Genomic DNA, 18152 nt, shown 5'->3' on the forward strand with positions numbered 1-18152 from the left:
TAAAAAATCTAATATTTTGGGATGAGAATACATGCAATTTTATAAATGTTTTATGAAATAGACACAAGTAAATGAAACTACATTATATGGGTGAATGATCGAAGTCGAATATGCCCCTTTTTAGCTTGGTAGCCTAAGAATTTGGGAATAGACCCCCAAATTAACGCGAATCCTAAAGATAGATCTATCGGGCCCAACAAGCCCCATTCTGGAATTTAGAATGCTTTAGTACTTTGAAATTATCATGTCCGATGGGTGTCCCGGAATGATGGGGATATTCTATATGCATCTTGTTAATGTCGATTACCAGGTGTTCACCATATGAATGAATTTTATCTCTATGTATGAGATGTATATTGAAATATAAAATCTTGTGGTCTATTATTATGATTTGATAATATATAGGTTAAACCTATAACTCACCAACATTTTTGTTGACATTTTTAGCATGTTTATTCTCAGGTGATTATTAAGAGCTTCCGCTGTTGCATACTAAAATAAGGACAAGATTTGGAGTCCATGCTTGTATGATATTATGTGAAAACTGCATTCAAGAAACTTATTTTTGATGTAATATATTCTTATTGTAAACCATTATGTAATGGTCGTGTGTAAACGGTATATTTTAGATTATCATTATTTGATAATCTACATAATGCTTTTTAAACCTTTATCGATAAAATAAAGGTTATGGTTGTTTTAAAAATGAATGCAGTCTTTGAAAAACGTCTCATATAGAGGTTAAAACCTCGCGACGAAATCAATCAATACGGAACATTTATAATCAATATGAACGGGACATTTCACGGATGTTGCTGATACATATAAAGTTCATCGGGGTTGGAATCGGGTTTCTCTATTTTTATACCTTTTCCCTTATTATTTTCTTTTGCTTTATTAAATTGGGTCGAGGTAATTTCTATAACATCATGGGAATCCTCATCGGGATCCGATTCATCAGAAAATTGGTAATCTTCCCAATATTTTGCTTCCTCGGCGGAAACACCATTGACCATTTTTAACTTTGGTCCGTTGGTTGAGGATTTTCTTTTATTTAATCAATTTAATGTAGGTATCAATATTTCTTCCTCTGAAACCTCTTCCTCTTCCGGTTCCTCCTCTTCCGGTTCCTCCTCTTTCGGTTCCTCTTCTTCCGGTTCCTCCTCTTCCGGTTCCTCTTCGGGAATTTGTGAATCTTCCCAATATATATTTGACTCTTCATTATTATTAGGTGAGTCGATGGGATTTGTACTAGAGGTAGACATCTATCACACAATATCAAACATGTTAAGAGATTAATATATCACATAATATTTACATGTTAATAATATATAGTTTCCAACAAAAAAAATGTTAAGCAATCGTTTTTAAATAAAACACGGTCGAAGTCCAGACTCACTAATGCTTCCTAACAAACTTGGTAAGACACACTAATGCAACTTTCTGGTTCTCTAAGACCAACGCTCTGATACCAACTGAAATGTCCCGTTCATATTGATTATAAACGTTCCATATTAATTGATTTCGTTGCGAGGTTTTGACCTCTATATGAGATATTTTTCAAAGACTGCATCCATTTTTAAAACAACCATAACCTTTATTTTATCGACAAGGTTAAAAGGACACCACCTAAATTATCAGAAATGATAATATAAAAATATCACACTTACACACTACCAATACATATTGGTTTACAATATTAATATGTTACAACAAAGTAAATCTCAAATACAGTTTTAAACAATATTATACAAGCATGCTGACATCAAGTCTTGTCCATATATTAGCATGCAACAGTGGAAGCTCTTAATTATCACCTGAGAATAAACATGCTTTAAACATCAACAAAAATGTTGGTGAGTTATAGGTTTAACCTATATATTATCAAATTAATATAATAGATCACAAGATTTCATTTATTCAATAATCTTACACTCACAAGTGTATAAAAATCATTCTATGATGAACACCTGGTAACCGACATTAACATAATGCATATAGAATATTCCCCGCATACTCGCAAGTATATCATAAATTGGCAATCACAATCACCATATAAATCGAAGTATTAAAGCATTCCAAATTCCAGAATGGGGTTTGTTAGGCCCATAGATCTATCTTTAGGATTTGCGTCAATTAGAGGTCATTTCCCTAATTCTTAGGCTACCAGACTTGAACGGACAATATTCAGTTTAATAATCCAACCATAGAATGTAGTTTCACATACTTGTATCTATTTTGAAAAACATTCATAAAGCTGCATGTATTCTCATCCCAAAAAATATTAGATTTTAAAAGTGGGACTATAACTCACTTTCACAGATTTTTACTTCGTCGGGAAGTAAGACTTGACCACTGGTCGATTCACGAACCTATAACAAATATGTACATATATATCAAAGTATGTTCAAAATATATTTATAACATTTTTAATACATTTTACCGTTTTAAGTTTATTAAGTCAGCTGTCCTTGTTAGTAACCTACAACTAGTTGTCCACAGTTAGATGTACAGAAATAAATCTATATATATATATATATATATATATATATATATATATATATATATATATATATATATATATATATATATATATATAGAATCAATCCATGACATAGTGTATACACGTCTTAGGCTAGATAACAACTCAAAGTATATATATTTTTGGCATTAACCTCAACCCTGTATAGCTAACTCCAACATTACTGTATATAGAGTGTCTATAGTTGTTCCAAATAATATATATACATGGGTCGATATGATATGTCAAAACATTTGCATACGTGTCTATGGTATCCCAAGATTACATAATATATTAGAATACATGTATTATACAATATGAGTTAGCTAGGATATGATTAATATATATTTGTTACCAATTTTCACGTAGCTACAACAAGAAAAATTATCCAATCTTGTTTTACCCATAACTTCTTCGTTTCAAATCCGTTTTGAGTGTTTCAAGTTGCTATTGTTTCATATTGAACTTAAGTTTATGAATCTAAACAGAAAAAGTATAAGTTTATAGTCAGAAATACAGGTTAGAAGTCATTTTTGTAAAGGTAGTCATTTCAGTCGAAAGAACGACGTCTAGATGACCATTTTGGAAAACATACTTCCACTTTGAGTTTAACCATGATTTTTGGATATAGTTTCATGTTCATAAGAAAAATAATTTTCCCAGAAGAACAACTTTTAAATTAAAGTTTATCATAGTTTTTAATTAACTAACCCAAAACAGCCCGCGGTGTTACTACGACGGCGTATATCCGATTTTAGGTTGTTTTTCGTGTTTTCAGGTTTTAAATCATTAAGTTAGCATATCATATAGATATAGAGCATGTGTTTAGTTGATTTTAAAAGTCAAGTTAGAAGGATTAACTTTTGTTTGCGAACAAGTTTAGAATTAACTAAACTATGTTCTAGTGATTACAAGTTTAAACCTTCGAATAAGGTAGTTATATATATATGAATCGAATGATGTTATGAGCATCATTACTACCTCAGGTTTTGTGGATAAAACTACTGGAAATGAGAAAAATAGATCTAGCTTCAAAGGATCCTTGGATGGCTTGAAAGTTCTTGAAGCAAAATCATGACACGAAAACAAGTTCAAGTAAGATTTTCACTCGAAATAAGATTGTTATATTTATAGAAATTGAATCAAAGTTTGAATATGAGTATTACTTTGTATTAGAAAGATATCTTACTATAAATAAGAAAGATTTCTTGAGATTGGATGATCACTCAAAGTGGATTTGCAAGATTGGAAGTAAGCTAGCAAACTTGGAAGTGTTGTTGGTGTGTTCTTGAGTAGTTGTTTTATAACTTGGTTTATGTATGGATTTATGAACTAGATTGAGCTAGATTTTGTTGAAGATGATGAAGAACACTTAGAACAAAGGAAGAACACTTGAGAGAGAGTAATTTGATTCAAGAAAATTGCAAAGTGAATGTGTTTGTGAACTCCCTCATTCACGTGAATTTAGACTCTCCATATAGGCTCCATTAGTTTGTAATTTTGTGAGATATTTCATGCTAGATGTTAAATAATCGTTCCCACATGGTTAGGTGACTCACATGGGCTGCTAAGAGCTAATCATTGGAGTGTATATACCAATAGTAAATGCATTTAGAAGCTGTGTATTGTACAAGTATAAATACGAGTGCATACGAGTAGAATTGTTGATGAAAATGAATGAGGATGTAATTGTAAGAATTTTTGTTAAGTAGAAGTACTTTGATAAATGTCTTGAAGTCTTTCAAAAGTGTATGAATACATATTAAAACACTACATGTATATACATTTTAACTGAGTCATTAAGTCATAGTTAGTCGTTACATGTAAGTGTTGTTTTGAAACCTTTAAGTTAACGATCTTGTTAAATGTTGTTAACACATTGTTTATTATATATAATGAGATGTTAAATTATTACATTATCATGATATAATGATGTATCAATATAACTTAATATGATATATATACAGTTAAATGCCGTTACAACGATAATCGTTACATATATGACTCGTTTCGAAATCCTTAAGTTAGTAGTCTTGTTTTTACATATGTAGATCATTGTTATTATACTTAATGATATGTTTACATATCATTTAACATGTTTATATATAGTATGTCAATATCTTAAAACGATTCATATGTAAAAAGTAAGACGTTGTTATAACGATAATCTTTATATATACCGTTTTCAAGTTTCTTAATTCAATAGTCTCTTTTTTATGTATATAACTCATTGTTAAAATACTTAATGAGATACATACTTATCATAATATCATGATAAATATATACATATATATCTATATGTATGTCATCATATAGTTTTTACAAGTTTTAACGTTCGTGAATCGCCGGTCAACTTGAATGGTCAATTGTCTATAAAAACCTATTTCAATTAATCAAGTATTAACAAATTTGATTGCTTAACATAATGGAAACACTTAATCATGTAAATATCCATTTCATTATATATATATAAACATGGAAAAGTTCGGGTCACTACACGTGACACCTTGTACAGTCAATGTCGTTGAATCATTATTATGTAACCAAAGACCAACAGTCAAATGGTTAGAGACGTTACTCTCAATAGGCCTATTCACAATAATTAAGTTTGCCTTTTATACGCATCAATTAACGATATTACGGTGAGGATTTACATGACAAAGCAAGACAACATAATAGCATTTGAGTACTTGTGTCTAAACGTAAAATAGTTATAAAGCAAGTATGTGTCTCGCCCCAAAAGTTATAAACAGTTAAGTAAACAGTAAAAGTGGGGCTATGAAAATCACCTTAAATTAGCACAGCGAGGATTTCACTAGGAAGTAGCTATAATTGAAGTAGACCGAAAATCTCAACCTAGAGATAATAGTTGGTCGTTAGTTGACTAACCAACAAAGTATCTAGGTATAATTATTTGTTTGTTCGGAGGATTACTACTAATAGTAAATTTTCCTTTTAAGGAAGGTTTCTATTTTTGAAAAGTTTGTAAGCACGTAATTAGATAAACTTTTGATTAAAGACTTTCAATTCGTAATGGCTATTCAGGTCTAGGGGCTTGAGCTATAGGATCCTTTAAATCGGAAAATCCAAACCCTTCCATCCTAGAGTTTCGTAGACGCCACCCATCAAGAAAGTTTGATGATCAAAAATAAATCCAATACGTTTATTTGTTCGTGAAATATTTACTCCCAAATATTTTACGAAAGTATAATATTAATCGTATATTAGAAATCGCGCGTATAGGAATACGACACTTTAAATATTTTACTTATACAATAAATATATTATGATAGTTTGAATATATAAGTTTTTATATTATTATTTACTAATCTTTAATTGAAAATAATATTTGATTAATACTTATATATATATATATATATATATATATATATATATATATATATATATATATATATATATATATTGAATTAGTTTTTATTAAACATATAAATTGTAAATAAATATAAATAATGTTCAAAAATTCATACAACTTAATAGAAATATTCTAGAATGTATTTAGGTATTTTATAAGTAATATAATATGTTTATGACAATTTTTAATAATTAAAATCGATTTATTCAATTTTATTATGTTTCGCATGAATATAAATAATAAATAAATTATAAATTTGATTTAAATACATATAAAAATTATAAAAAAATTATTTTTGATCAGAATAATATCATATTAAGGTTAGGAAACCTCTAAAATATTTGTTTGATTTTTTATCTAATTATTACATATATACATCGCATATACACACATATATATATTCTATAATTCATTTTAATTGCTTAATAATTATAAATCCTATTATAATTAAAAAAAATTTATAACATGTTTTCATACTCAATATTAATTGTGGAATAATTATATTAATTATAATATGGTATTTATTTTTATTTCAATTACATATAATTTATAACATTATTTACATGTTTCGGAAAAAATAATTAACCGAAATAAATAAAAAAAATAAAAAGAAAGAAAAGAATACTTACAAGAAGTAGTTCTTCAAAGAGAGAAATGAAGGTTTAAGGTGCAAGTTTAAATGAAGAAATGATGAGCTATTTATACTTGAAAAATTAGGTAAAAAGAATAAAATAATTAAAAGAAATAAAAAGAAAAAAATATTTTAAGTCTTAGTTGGTTTGATAATGGGATTTTAAAATTAAAAGTATTAAATTTTAGGTCGTGAAATAATATAACAAAAGTGTTTTTCCATTAACATTTTAAAATAAAAAGCAAAAGTAGTTTATTACTTTATATAAAAAAATAAACATATTCTTTTTATAAAAAAATGGGTCGTCCCTTTTTTTAATTTTATATATTATTATTATTATATTTTTTAAGAGAATCTTGATCCAAATATTTATTTGTCCTTTTATTTTTTATTTGTATATATATATATATACCGAATTATACATGTATATATATATATATATATATATATATATATATATATTATATTATATTATATTTATAATTTAATCCTAATCATTTTCAATATTTCAAGTTTTATAATTTATATATTGGACATTATATACTAATTATAAAGTTAATTATTTAACTTTATATATAGTTTCGTATCTAGTTTTTATATACCTTCATATAATATTAATAGTTAATATAATTTACTTAATATTAAGGTTAGGGTTTGAGTTATCGACTGAAAATTTGTGATGATCCGAAAATTTCTGACCAAATTTAAACTTAATCTTTATTTAATTTCGACACGATAAGCAAAGACTGTAGTGTTGAAGTCTCAAAAACTTTGAACTATATTCATGTATACATTTGACCTTTGACTATGCCCGATAATTCACGAACAATTGGTTATAAATAAATGTGTATATATATATATATATATATATATATATATATATATAATAATTAGATATAATAAAATGCCAATTAATCAGTAGAATTGAATATGTAAAATAATATATAATATAATATGGTTGTTAATAAAATAAACCTATAGATATGATTTTTATACATAAATATTATTATATGTATATTATAATATATAAAATCTATAAATAATAAATATTCAATAAAAGTTATTATATATGTAATTTCAAGATAAAGTATAAATATTATAGAATATTATGATCATTACTTTCAGTATTATTAATAATAGTAACATTATTATTATTATTATTAATATTATATCTAGTACAAACTACATATATGTATATAAAATTTTATATATAAATGATGATATTATTATTAATACTATTATTATCATTAATGATAATATTATAATTATAACTAATGAGATTATTACTATCATTTATATTATTATCATTGCTAGTAACTAAAATAGTTAAATTTATCATTTATTGTTAGCATTAACATTATCATATTATTATTTGTCAATTATTATTATTAGTCTTAGTTAAAAATATTATTATTATTATTATTAATATTATTATTAGTATTATTAATATTAATAGCATTAATATAATTATATTAGTTAATTATCAAAAATAGGAATTAGATATATATAAATACAGATATATAATCATTATATATATAAATAGTTATATATGGATACATATACATAATACTGTTATACATATATACACATACATTTATACAGATACATACGTACATGTGTAAATAATGATAAATAAATATATATACTCCGTATAATAAACACAAAAATCTGTAATCAGTTCCATATCATTGTCAAGCTGTTGTGAATTGATTTCATGACATCAAAATCGTACCAATCAGGAAAATCAATCAGCAGATACCAACAAAATCTGTTTACAATCCCTTTCTTCTTCTTTTTTTATTTATTTATAAAGTTTTGGTACCTGCTTGATATTCTTGTCGACCAATGGATTATAAAACAAACGAGTTATGTAGTGATATTAATTGACTCTTTCAGTCTTTCATTATCATTATCAATTAAAAACTAATACATCCAGTGTCTGTTTGAAATTAAATCTAAATTTTGAAAAAAATAGGCGAACACCCTGTTCTTATTTCGTTTTTCAAAAACCTCGATTACAAAACAAAATTTAAGATGTTTTAATGCAATGTTGTTAGAAATTTCTCAATCAAACTATCTGTAACTGTAGTGACCCGAACTTTTCCATGTTTATATATATTAATTGAGATTGATATTTACATGATTAAATGTTTCCAACATGTTAAGCAATCAAACTTGTTAAGACTTGATTAATTGAAATATGTTTCATATAGACAATTGACCACCCAAGTTGACCGGTGATTCACGAACGTTAAAACTTGTAAAAACTATATGATGACATATATATGGATATATATATATATATAGTTAACATGATACTATGATAAGTGAACATATCATTAAGTATATTAACAATGAACTACATATGTAAAAACAAGACTACTAACTTAATGATTTTTAAACGAGACATATATGTAACGATTATCGTTGTAAAGACATTTAATGTATATATATCATATTAAGAGATATTCATACATGATAATATCATGATAATATAATAATTTAAAATCTCATTTGATATTATAAACATTGGGTTAACAACATTTAACAAGTTCCTTAACCTAAAGGTTTCAAAACAACACTTACATGTAACGACTAACGATGACTTAACGACTCAGTTAAAATGTATATACATGTAGTGTTTTAATATGTATTTATACACTTTTGAAAGACTTCAATACACTTATCAAAATACTTCTACTTAACAAAAATGCTTACAATTACATCCTCGTTCAGTTTCATCAACAATTCTACTCGTATGCACCCGTATTCGTACTCGTACAATACACAGCTTTTAGATGTATGTACTATTGGTATATACACTCCAATGATCAGCTCTTAGCAGCCCATGTGAGTCACCTAACACATGTGGAAACCATCATTTGTCAACTAGCATGAAATATCTCATAAAATTACAAAAATATGAGTAATCATTCATGACTTATTTACATGAAAACAAAATTACATATCCTTTATATCTAATCCATACACCAACGACTAAAAACACCTAAAAACACTTTCATTCTTCAATTCTCTTCATCTAATTGATCTCTCTCAAGTTCAATCTTCAAGTTCTAAGTGTTCTTCATAAATTCCAAAAGTTCTAGTTTCATAAAATCAAGAATACTTCCAAGATTGCAAGTTTACTTCCAAGTTTTCTAAATCCATTCCAAGTAATCATCCAAGATCAAGAAACCTTTGTTACTTACAGTAGGTTATCTTTCTAATACAAGGTAATAATCATATTCAAACTTTAATTCAATTTCTATAACTATAACAATCTTATTTCGAGTGGAAATCTTACTTGAAATTGTTTTCGTGTCATGATTCTGCTTCAAGAACTTTCAAGCCATCCAAGGATCCTTTGAAGCTAGATCTATTTTTCTCATTTCCAGTAGGTTTATCCAAGGAACTTGAGGTAGTAATGATGTTCATAACATCATTCGATTCATACATATAAAGCTATCTTATTCGAAGGTTTAAACTTGTAATCACTAGAACATAGTTTAGTTAATTCTAAACTTGTTCGCAAATAAAAGTTAATCCTTCTAACTTGACTTTTAAAATCAACTAAACACATGTTCTATATCTATATGATATGCTAACTTAATGATTTAAAACCTGGAAACACGAAAAACACCGTAAAACCGGATTTACGCCGTCGTAGTAACACCGCGGGCTGTTTTGGGTTAGTTAATTAAAAACTATGATAAACTTTGATTTAAAAGTTGTTATTCTGGGAAAATGATTTTTATTATGAACATGAAACTATATCCAAAAATTATGGTTAAACTCAAAGTGGAAGTATGTTTTCTAAAATGGTCATCTAGACGTCGTTCTTTCGACTGAAATGTCTACCTTTAAAAAATGACTTGTAACTTATTGTTATGACTATAAACCTATACTTTTTCTGTTTAGATTCATAAAATATAGTTCAAAATGAAACCATAGCAATTTGATTCACTCAAAACGGATTTAAAATGAAGAAGTTATGGGTAAAACAAGATTGGATAATTTTTCTCATTTTAGCTACGTGAAAATTGGTAACAAATCTATTCCAACCATAACTTAATCAACTTGTATTGTATATTATGTAATGTTGAGATACCATAGACACGTATACAATGTTTCGACCTATCATGTCGACACATCTATATATATTTCGGAACAACCATAGACACTCTATATGTGAATGTTGGAGTTAGCTATACAGGGTTGAGGTTGATTCCAAAATATATATAGTTTGAGTTGTGATCAATACTGAGATACGTATACACTGGGTCGTGGATTGATTCAAGATAATATTTATCGATTTATTTCTGTACATCTAACTGTGGACAACTAGTTGTAGGTTACTAACGAGGACAACTGACTTAATAAACTTAAAACATCAAAATATATTAAAAGTGTTGTAAATATATTTTGAACATACTTTGATATATATGTATATATTGTTATAGGTTCGTGAATCAACCAGTGGCCAAGTCTTACTTCCCGACGAAGTAAAAATCTGTGAAAGTGAGTTATAGTCCCACTTTTAAAATTTAATATTTTTGGGATGAGAATACATGCAGGTTTTATAAATGATTAACAAAATAGACACAAGTACGGGAAACTACATTCTATGGTTGAATTATCGAAATCGAATATGCCCCTTTTTATTAAGTCTGGTAATCTAAGAATTAGGGAACAGACACCCTAATTGAAGCGAATCCTAAAGATAGATCTATTGGGCCTAACAAACCCCATCCAAAGTACCGGATGCTTTAGTACTTCGAAATTTATATCATATCCGAAGGGTGTCCCGGAATGATGGGGATATTCTTATATATGCATCTTGTTAATGTCGGTTACCAGGTGTTCACCATATGAATGATTTTTATCTCTATTTATGGGATGTGTATTGAAATATGAAATCTTGTGGTCTATTGTTACGATTTGATATATATAGGTTAAACCTATAACTCACCAACATTTTTGTTGACGTTTAAAGCATGTTTATTCTCAGGTGAATACTAAGAGCTTCTGCTGTTGCATACTATAATAAGGACAATATTTGGAGTCCATGTTTGTATGATATGGTGTAAAAACTGCATTCAAGAAACTGATTTCGATGTAACATATTTGTATTGTAAACCATTATGTAATGGTCGTGTGTAAACAGGATATTTTAGATTATCATTATTTGATAATCTACGTAAAGCTTTTTAAACCTTTATTTATGAAATAAAGGTTATGGTTTGTTTTAAAAATGAATGCAGTCTTTGAAAAACGTCTCATATAGAGGTCAAAACCTCGTAATGAAATCAATTAATATGGAACGTTTTTAATCAATAAGAACGGGACATTTCAGTTGGTATCCGAGCGTTGGTCTTAGAGAACCAGAAATTTGAATTAGTGTGTCTTATCGAGTTTGTTAGGATGCATTAGTGAGTCTGGACTTCGACCGTGTTTTCTTTAAAAATGATTGCTTAACATTTTTGTTGGAAACTATATATTATTAACATGTATATATTATGTGATATATTAATCTCTTAACATGTTTGATATTGTGTGATAGATGTCTACCTATAGCACAAATCCAATTGACTCACCTAATAATAACGAAGAGTCGAATATATATTGGACTGATTCACAAGTTCCCGAAGAGGAACCGGAAGAAGAATCAGAACCGGAAGAAGAATCAGAACTGGAAGAGGAGGAACCGGAGGAGGAAATAGAACCGGTGGGGGAAATAATAAAACGGTTAAGTAAAAGAAAATCCTCAACCAACCGACCAAGGTTAAATATGGTCAATGGTGTTTCCGCCAAGGAAGCAAAATATTGGGAGGATTACCAATTCTCCGATGAATCGGATTCCGACGAGAATTCCGATGATGTTATGGAAATTACCCCAACTGAATTTAAAAAAGCAAGAGAAAATAATAAGGAAAAGGGCATAAAAATAGAGAAATCTAATTCCAACCCCGATGAACTTTATATGTATCGTCAACCCCCGAAGTCCTTAAGTTGTAACAATGACCCGGGAACCTCTAAACCACCAGGTTTTTCTAAACCAATGTGGAAAACGACGGCTCGTATTAGGAGAACATCATATGTCCCTAGAAACTTGGCAAAACGAACCAAAACCGAAGGAGAAGAAACAAGCAAGTCAGAATAAGATAGTTGTATTCGTGTGGTGTAATATATGTAATATAGTGTGCTTATGCTTTATGATATATGTAAAAATTGCTTGTATTAATAAGTATTTTTTTTTATGAATCTAACTCTTGTCTATTTTACAGTATAAAAACACAAAATGGATAGACAACCCAATATTTTAAGAGACCTACCCGGAGACATGATTGATGAAATCTTGTCTAGAGTCGGTCAGAGTTCTTCGGCACAACTATTTAAGGCGAGATCAGTTTGTAAGACATTCGAAGAACGTTCCAAGAATGCCTTGGTTTATAAAAGGCTTTCGTTCGAAAGATGGGGGATATCACATTGGGAAATCCATAAGTTATGATGTGTTTACTTTGACGCATATATTGCGGGGAACCCAAATGCTATTTTACGCAATGGGTTAAGAAATTATTTTGACTCAATATATCCGAATATTAGACTTCGTGATTTAGAAAAAGCGGCTAACATGCAACATAAAGAAGCATGTTATGCTTACAGATTAGTAATGTTCGCTTCTCACCAAAGTGAGAACAAGAACATCGGGCTACAACTATTAAACAAAACGTTCCCACAAGTGACGGAGTCGGTAATTGGGGTAAGAAATGAGGTTTTTAGATTGTTACGGGACTGTTGGACATTACGTAACCCTCGTCCCTTTGACGACGTTACAACACGCTGTCTTATCAACGGCCATAACGGTTATGTTCCACAAGACCAAGGATGGGAAGTAATCCTAGTAAAACCAGAATGCATGACTTATTTCTGGACGTATGAATTACGTGTCTTTATTGCCTTTGCTGAAAGACTTGTGTACTAGCTAGAATTATCTTCACAACCATCTTCTATCAAATTTATTGTGTGCTATATTTCATGCTATATGTAAAATAAGCGGTATTGTAAGTTTGTAAAATATTGTGTAAAAGTTTGAACACGAAATATTATTATAATCAGTTTTTCATATAGAATTGTAGTAGTTGAATTGTATATTAGCTACTAAGTATGAACTTAACGGGTAGGTACTACCCGAATTTAAACTTATAAAACGCTAATATGAAGAAAAAGCTTTTATAAATGAGTTCATATTATGCTACGAAATACTATTAACTACTCTTAATATTCTGTATGATTAACTTGTTCCATTTGACTATTTTGAAGGAAATGGCACCGACTACTCGACACACCGTGAATATGAATGAAGAGGAATTCCGTACTTTTCTAGCTTCAAACATAGCCGCAGTACAGGCTGCGCTACATACCAACAATAACCTTGGATCTAGCAGTACATGAAATCGTGTAGGATGCACCTACAAAGAATTCACTGCCTGCAAACCTTTGGAATTTGATGGAACCGAAGGACCGATCGGATTGAAACGGTGGACCGAGAAGGTCGAATCGGTGTTTGACATAAGTAAGTGTACTGAAGAGGACAAAGTGAAGTACGCTACGCATACCTTAACAGGTTCTGCGTTAACATGGTGGAATACCTATCTAGAGCAAGTGGGACAAGATGATGCGTACGCACTACCGTGGTCAGCATTCAAGCAATTGATGAACGAGAAGTACCGTCCTAGAACCGAGGTCAATAAGCTCAAGACAGAACTTAGAGGGTTACGAACCCAAGGATTTGATATTACCACGTACGAAAGACGATTCACAGAATTGTGCCTATTGTGTCCGGGAGCATTCGAAGATGAGGAAGAGAAGATCGACGCGTTTGTGAAAGGATTACCGGAAAGAATCCAAGAAGATATAAGTTCACACGAGCCCGCCTCCATACAACAGGCATGTAGAATGGCTCACAAACTAGTGAACCAGATTGAAGAAAGAATTAAAGAACAGACTGCTGAAAAAGCCAATGTGAAGCAAGTCAAAAGAAAGTGGGAGGAAAACGGTGATAAGAATCACCAATACAACAACAACAACAATTACAACAATAATCGCAACAATTATCCCAACAATCGCAACATCAATCGCAACTACAACAAACGGCCCCACAACAACAACAATAACAACAACAACAACAACAGCAACTACAACAATCATCCCAACAACAATAATAACCGCAACAACAACAACAATCAGAAGCAGCTATGCCAAAGGTGTGAAAAGTATCACTCGGGGTTCTGCACCAAATTTTGCAACAAGTGTAAAAGAAATGGTCATAGCGCGGCGAAGTGTGAGGTCTACGGACCAGGGGTTAATAGAACGAAAGGAACAAATGGTGTCGGAACGAGTAATGGCGGAGCAAGTAGTGTCGGAGCAAGTTATGCCAATGTAGTTTGTTATAAATGTGGAAAACCGGGCCACATTATTAGAAATTGCCCGAACCAGGAGAACATGAATGGACAAGGCTGCGGAAGAGTTTTCAATATTAATGCAGCAGAGGCACAGAAAGACCCGGAGCTTGTTACGGGTATGTTTCTTATTGACAATAAATCTGCTTACGTTTTATTTGATTCGGGTGCGGATAGGAGCTATATGAGTAGAGATTTTTGTGCTAAATTAAGTTGTCCATTGACGCCTTTGGATAGTAAATTTTTACTCGAATTATCAAATGGTAAATTAATTTCAGCAGATAATATATGTCGAAATCGAGAAATTAAACTGGTTAGCGAAACATATAAGATTGATTTGATACCAGTAGAGTTAGGGAGTTTTGATGTGATAATCGGTATGGACTGGTTGAAAGAAGTGAAAGCAGAGATCGTTTGTTACAATAATGCAAATCGCATTATAATAGAAAAAGGAAAATCCTTAATGGTGTACGGAGAAAAGGGCAACACGAAGCTACATCTTATTAGTAATTTGAAGGCACAAAAACTAATAAGAAAAGGTTGCTATGCTGTTCTAGCACACGTCGAGAAAGTACAAACTGAAGAAAAGAGCATCAATGATGTTCCCATTGCAAAAGAATTTCCCGATGTATTTCCGAAAGAATTACCGGGATTACCCCCACATCGATCCGTTGAATTTCAAATAGATCTTGTACCAGGAGCTGCACCAATAGCTCGTGCTCCTTACAGACTCGCACCCAGCGAGATGAAAGAACTGCAAAGCCAATTACAAGAACTTTTAGAGCGTGGTTTCATTCGACCAAGCACATCACCGTGGGGAGCTCCTGTTTTGTTTGTCAAGAAGAAAGATGGTACATTCAGGTTGTGTATCGACTACCGAGAGTTGAACAAACTTAGCATCAAGAACCGCTACCCACGACTGAGAATCGATGACTTATTTGATCAACTACAAGGCTCGTCTATTTATTCAAAGATTGACTTACGTTCCGGGTATCATCAAATGCGGGTGAAAGAAGATGATATTCCAAAGACTGCTTTCAGAACACATTACGGTCATTACGAGTTTATGGTCATGCCGTTTGGTTTAACTAATGCACCAACTGTGTTCATGGACCTTATGAACCGAGTGTGTGGACCATACCTTGACAAGTTTGTCATTGTTTTCATTGATGACATACTTATTTACTCAAAGAATGACCAAGAACACGGTGAACATTTGAGAAAGGTGTTAGAAGTATTGAGGAAGGAAGAATTGTACGCTAAGTTTTCAAAGTGTGCATTTTGGTTGGAAGAAGTTCAATTCCTCAGTCACATAGTGAACAAAGAAGGTATTAAGGTGGATCCGGCAAAGATAGAAACTGTTGAAAAGTGGGAAACTCCGAAAACTCCGAAACACATACGCCAGTTTTTAGGACTAGCTGCTTACTACAGAAGGTTCATCCAAGACTTTTCCAGAATAGCAAAACCCTTGACTGCATTAACGCATAAAGGGAATAAATTTGAATGGAATGATGAACAAGAGAAAGCGTTTCAGTTATTGAAGAAAAAGCTAACTACGGCACCTATATTGTCATTGCCTGAAGGGAATGATGATTTTGTGATTTATTGTGACGCATCAAAGCAAGGTCTCGGTTGTGTATTAATGCAACGAACGAAGGTGATTGCTTATGCGTCTAGACAATTGAAGATTCACGAACAAAATTATACGACGCATGATTTGGAATTAGGAGCGGTTGTTTTTGCATTAAAGACTTGGAGGCACTACTTATATGGGGTCAAAAGTATTATATATACCAACCACAAAAGTCTTCAACACATATTTAATCAGAAACAACTGAATATGAGGCAGCGTAGGTGGATTGAATTATTGAATGATTACGACTTTGAGATTCGTTACCACCCGGGGAAGGCAAATGTGGTAGCCGATGCCTTGAGCAGGAAGGACAGAGAACCCATTCGAGTAAAATCTATGAATATAATGATTCATAATAACCTTACTACTCAAATAAAGGAGGCGCAACAAGGAGTTTTAAAAGAGAGAAATTTAAAGGATGAAATACCCAAAGGATCGGAGAAGCATCTTAATATTCGGGAAGACGGAACCCGGTATAGGGCTGAAAGGATTTGGGTACCAAAATTTGGAGATATGAGAGAAATGGTACTTAGAGAAGCTCATAAAACCAGATACTCAATACATCCTGGAACGGGGAAGATGTACAAGGATCTCAAGAAACATTTTTGGTGGCCGGGTATGAAAGCCGATGTTGCTAAATACGTAGGAGAATTTTGACGTGTTCTAAGGTCAAAGCTGAGCATCAGAAACCATCAGGTCTACTTCAATAACCAGAAATCCCAGAATGGAAATGGGAAAACATTACCATGGATTTCATCACTAAATTGCCAAGGACTGCAAGTGGTTTTGATACTATTTGGGTAATAGTTGATCGTCTCACCAAATCAGCACACTTCCTGCCAATAAGAGAAGATGACAAGATGGAGAAGTAGCATGATTGTATTTAAAGGAAGTCGTCTCCAGACATAGAATACCACTCTCTATTATCTCTGATAGGGATGGTAGATTTATTTCAAGATTCTGGCAGACATTACAGCAAGCATTAGGAACACGTCTAGACATGAGTACTGCCTATCATCCACAAACTGATGGGCAGAGTGAAAGGACGATACAAACGCTTGAAGACATGCTACGAGCATGTGTTATTGATTTCGGAAACAGTTGGGATCGATATCTACCGTTAGCAGAATTTTCCTACAACAACAGCTACCATTCAAGCATTGAGATGGCGCCGTTTGAAGCACTTTATGGTAGAAAGTGCAGGTCTCCGATTTGTTGGAGTGAAGTGGGGGATAGACAGATTACGGGTCCGGAGATTATACAAGAAACTACCGAGAAGATCATCCAAATTCAACAACGGTTGAAAACTGCCCAAAGTCGACAAAAGAGCTACGCTGACATTAAAAGAAAAGATATAGAATTTGAAATTGGAGAGATGGTCATGCTTAAAGTTGCACCTTGGAAAGGCGTTGTTCGATTTGGTAAACGAGGGAAATTAAATCCAAGGTATATTGGACCATTCAAGATTATTGATTGTGTCGGACCAGTAGCTTACCGACTTGAGTTACCTCAACAACTCGCGGCTGTACATAACA

The sequence above is a fragment of the Rutidosis leptorrhynchoides genome, chromosome 1, assembly GCF_046630445.1.
Source record: "Rutidosis leptorrhynchoides isolate AG116_Rl617_1_P2 chromosome 1, CSIRO_AGI_Rlap_v1, whole genome shotgun sequence".
Lineage (NCBI taxonomy): Eukaryota > Viridiplantae > Streptophyta > Magnoliopsida > Asterales > Asteraceae > Rutidosis > Rutidosis leptorrhynchoides.